The sequence below is a fragment of the Lycium barbarum genome, chromosome 6 (assembly GCF_019175385.1).
Source record: "Lycium barbarum isolate Lr01 chromosome 6, ASM1917538v2, whole genome shotgun sequence".
NCBI lineage: Eukaryota > Viridiplantae > Streptophyta > Magnoliopsida > Solanales > Solanaceae > Lycium > Lycium barbarum.
The window spans coordinates 131,548,508-131,553,517 of record NC_083342.1 but is presented as its reverse complement, the minus strand read 5'-3'; the positions used below and the strand labels follow the sequence as shown (position 1 = coordinate 131,553,517).

General features: G+C 36.9%; 1 long non-coding RNA gene across 1 annotated transcript; it reads left to right on the top strand.

Moving 5' to 3' along the window:
• Positions 1-1,550: 1,550 nt before the first annotated feature.
• Positions 1,551-4,340, top strand: LOC132600230 (uncharacterized). Its single transcript, XR_009567162.1, has 3 exons — positions 1,551-1,748; positions 2,692-2,742; positions 3,821-4,340. It is a non-coding gene; the product is annotated as an uncharacterized LOC132600230 (long non-coding RNA).
• Positions 4,341-5,010: the final 670 nt, after the last annotated feature.

The following is a 5,010-nucleotide window of genomic DNA, read 5'->3' as shown; positions in this document are numbered from 1 at the left end:
TCAACAAGTGAGGACCATCGTCTTTCTCAAGAACTATCATGTCAAACCATCGAGAATATAAAAATTAGATGGGGAAGCGTACCTGAATCCTTGAAAACGGTGGAAATCATGAAAGAAACCCTAGTTCTGGTTTGGGGTTCGTAACCTTGTATTTATAATGGCACAATTTTTGTAGTTCTAGTTTAGCCCATTAAACTAGAAAGGGAAAATGTGCAATATACCCCTCAACTTTGTGATTTAGAGCAGGTATACACCTCGTTAAAAAAGTAGTTCATATATACCTTGTCGCTACACAAATGGTGCAAACATACCCTTTTCGCTAACATAATTTTTTTTATAAAATCATTTTTCTTTAAAAAAATAAGTCTACCTATTTTTAGTAGACTTGTTTTTTTATTGATTTCGTGAAAAATCACTTATTTTGGGTCAAATTTAAAAAGCAAGCACGTAATTAAAACCTTATTGGTTTCTTAAAAAATTTACTTAAAATAAAACCATGTTGGAATCAAAACTTTAAGAGATGAAGACCACCGTCTTTCTCAAGAACTATCATGTCAAATCATCGAGAAATAAAAATTAGATACGGGAAGCGTACCTGAATTCGTGAAAACAACCGAAATCAGGAAAGAAACCCTACGTCTGGTTTAGGGACGACACCCTTGTATTTATAGTGACACAAATTTTGAATTTCTAATTTAGCCCATTAAGAGCCCATTTGAATGGGCTTATGACTTTTGACTTATAAGCCAAAAGTCATAAGTTAGGAATTCAGAATTCTAGCTTATGAGCCCATTAAGAGCCCATTTGAATGGACTTATGACTTTTGACTCATAAGTTAGGAATTCAGAATTCTAGCTTATGACTTTTCGCTTATTTTTGTTGCTTTGACTTAAAAATACTTTTTTATTTCACACAAAACACTACAAAGTGATTAAAAGCTATTTTAGCTTAAAAACACCTAAAATAAGTCAATCCAAATAGGCTCTAAATGTTACATCCCGTATTTTTGAACGTCGGATTATTTGTAAGCTGAGGTGGGGCCCACACGTCAAGTTTTTTTTTTTTTGGGACATGTGATAAATTATATGAATCACATATGTGAAGTTAAACACAACTCAAGAAGGACCCTTGGGCCAAATCAAAGTGGAAGTCCTCCAAACGAATACTTTTAAGAAAACGTTTTCGGGTGACCTGACTTTGGGTGGCAAAAACGGTATTATATGTTTGGAATTTGGAAAAATACCAAGAATTAGAAGTTGTAGATAATTGAATTATCTTTCCAACCATAGGTCGTGGGTTCCCAGGTGACGTCGGTACAAGGAGATATGAACGTTTTAAGGTCGAAAGGTCAGTGGGCTAGGCCCAACTCGTGACCAACCGGGTTGGCCCAAAAAAAAAGATAAAAGGGGAGAAAATTTAGGCCCAAAAGAGGGGTGGCCGGCCATATGGCCCAAGCCCATGGTAATTCATTAATCCATGTATTAAATGAGACATTAGACCACAATTCTTTCATTTTCAAGAATCTTCAAGAACAAAATTGAGAGAAAAAGAAGAGCATAAACTTGAAGGACCACACGGCCAAGACCTTGGAAAATTAGGTCCTCAAAATCTTCCTCCAAAAATTATTAGCTTGTGGTTTTCCTACTCAATTAAGGGTCCTTTACAACTTGGTGTAGTTGTTTTGGAAGAAGGAGCACTTATTTCTTCAAGTTGACAACTTGTTCAAGTGAAGAAATTTGTAGAAAAAGGTAAGAATCAATTCCTTTTTCTTATGTTATGAAGGTTTGTTTATGTTGTAGTATGTAGAAATGAGTGAAAATTATGGAAATATGGAAGTTTGCAAAGTGGGTATGTATGTGTGTAGAAGGATGAACCAATTTTATTTGTTATGTTAATTGTGTTGTTGAAGCCTTGTAATGGAAATGGAAGGAAATGGTTCAAGTTGGTATGGAAAATTGTTGAAAATGGTTATAGGAAATTATGTGATTTTAATGTAGTTTTTATGAAATTATGGAAGTTGAATGAAAATTGGATGAAATTGGAAAGAAGCCATGTTGGCCGTGTGGTATATGTTGTTGAGATAATGTTGAATTTATTTTGTTTAACATGTTAGTTGTGTTATTGTGATCTTCACAATGCAAAGGAAGATTATATGAGTGAAGTTGACATGAAAATGGAATGTAGAGAATTATGACACATTAATGTGATTTTATGATATTAAGATAATGAAGTTGTTAAAGTGTAGATTGTTGTTGGAGATGAATTAGTAAGTAGAAAATGTGTTGGAATGGTTTTGTTGCATATATAAGAATTTTGGATTGAATATGGAAGTTGATGGAATTGTTGAATATTGAATATATAGCTTGGAATACTTTTGGTTTATGTTTGAATGGTCTTATATTAGTATGTGAATATGAAAATATTGATATCGGGTTGTAAGTGCAAAGTTGGATTTGGAATTGTCGCATTATTTGGAAAATAAGACTATTTACGCTAGAATGCGTTCCTAGTCGATTATTGATGTTGTATATATTGTTGTTGGTATGGTTGTTGTTGTTTTAGCCGAGTTTTAACCTCGGGGATGATATATATATAGGGGAGATGCTGCTCAAATTTTTATAGACAAGAATTGGTTAAGGTTGAAATTTTAAGTCTTATGAATAGTAAATTGGTAAATGTGACCATTTGTAGGTTTTGGACGAAACGGGATTTGAGTTTTGGCAAGCGTAAAGGGCAAGAAAGGTATGTAAAGCTATCCCGATTCTTCTCTTGGCATGTCCTAGATGTACTAGGCTTGGATTTACGCCTCGGGGAATATTCTGTCCATCGGAATCCGCGTTTGAAATCGTCGTTTTTTCATTCAATAGAATTGAATTCCTTAAGTATGCTTTGATGAAAAATTATGAAATTTTTTCCCAAATTGCTTACGAAGTTATGGAATGTCCTAGAACCTTTGTAGGTGACCCCATAAGCTTAAAAATACGTAATTTGAGCCCACCGCTTCATTGGTTCCGAGGTGGGCCCACTATTTCCAATTTTACCCTTTATGTGTCTATGACTTGTCTTCGAGCGTTTTCGTTAGAGATACTCTAACTACTCCTTTAGCTACTAAATAAAAACTATTTTAAATATTTCATTAAGTCTTATAAATTGTTTTGAATCTTGAAAACGATCTCGGATAGATTATGCCTCCGTAACCCGTTATGACATCTAAATTTACTTACTATGTTTCCGTCCGATTTCATTGATTTGATTTGACATTCGATATGCCTCATTGAGTCTCTGGAAATATATATATATGGTATTTTTAGTGCATTTAGTTTCTCACTACTCCGTTCGTGGATGCCTCAATGTTTCCCCCACTGAGCCCGGGCCAGGATATGTTGTCAAGCGTGATCCTTTGCATTGTTCGCCGTGCCTCGATGTGAGGGGGCAGGTATACGCGTACATGGGTTTGTGGAGTATGCTGTGCCATGTACGTTTGTTCTGATATGATTTGCTATGGCCATCTGATATGACATATTATGTTACGGGGTTATGCCCCTGTTCTGATTCTTCTGTGTTGTGGCACCAGCGTCGGGAGGGTGGCCACGTTCTGTCTGCCGAGTCCCTTGGCAGGGGCCGGATTTGATGTGACATATGTTTCTGTACACACTCTGCATGTTTTGAAAATATGTATCTGATACTTTGGGTTTTCTATTTACTTTCTGTACGTTCTGCACCAGTTATGATTTTGTTTCTGTAATTCAGGCTTTGCATATTCAGTACATATTTCGTACTGACCCCCTTTCTTCGGGGGCTGCGTTTTCATGCCGCGCAGGTACCGACGACAGGTTTGCTGATCCGTCCGCTTAGGATCTTATTCTCCTATTTTGGAGCGCTCTCTTATCCAGAGCCCATCTTTTGGTATAGTCTGTCACTACTGTATATATATATATATTCTCGTTCATGGGTACGGCGGGGCCCTGTCCCGTCATATGATTCTGTCGGTCTGTTTAGAGGTCTGTGGACATGTTTGTGGGTTGGGGTCTTTCTGTACAAATGCGTGTATATGTTGTGTTTGGGCGATCTCATTCGCCGCGGCGGCCGGTCCGCATATGTTTAAATGTTGCTTCGTTGGCCCTGTGTGGTCTTTTGTTGGTATTTTCTGTGCGCAGGGTTATTTTGGGTAGCCTGTAAAACAAAGGAAATTCTGCCGAATTTTTTCTGGAAATTATCTAACTTTGAAATATAGCCTTGTCGGCTTCCGCTATATACTTGAATGCGTTTGATAAAATTTGAGATAGCATTTGATAGATGTGTTCGGGTGCTCAGATCGGGCACTAGTCACGGCCTATGGGGTTGGGTCGTGACACTAAATTAGAAATTACAACCGGATATCTACACATAAATGCCCATACTTTATGAGCTATCCAATTAGGCCTACTTAACTTTAAACCTAATAGATCAGGTTAATGAGGGTCGACTATAATGGTAGCAAACAACATACAATTATTCTTGATACAATATATGTGCAAATCCATAAATTCTAACAAATGAAGCTCTAAAGAATAACAAGTTAAATTCACTGACATACATGATTTTTGTTGGTTGTCAGGTTAGCTATGTTGTATGGATATCTGGGCATACTAGGAGATATAAGATTAGGAATGAATACATTCGAGATAAGGTTGGAGTCGCGCTCCGTGATGGACCGGATGAAGGAGACGAGATTGAGATGATTCAGACATATGAAGAGGAAAAGCACATATGCCCCAGTGAGGAGGTGTAAAAGGTTGGCGATGATAGGTTTTAAGGAGAGGTAGAGGTAGAGGTAGAGGTAGGCCAAAAGAGTATAGGGAGAAGAGGTTAGATAGGACGAGACACACATGCAGCGTACCGAGAACCTAAATAGGAAGATATGAATGTCTAGGATTATGGTAGAAGGTAAGTAGATATTGCGAGTTGTCTAGGTTTCCTCACTAGTATTATTATTATTACTCTCCTACTATCTTAATTTTCGATTTTATT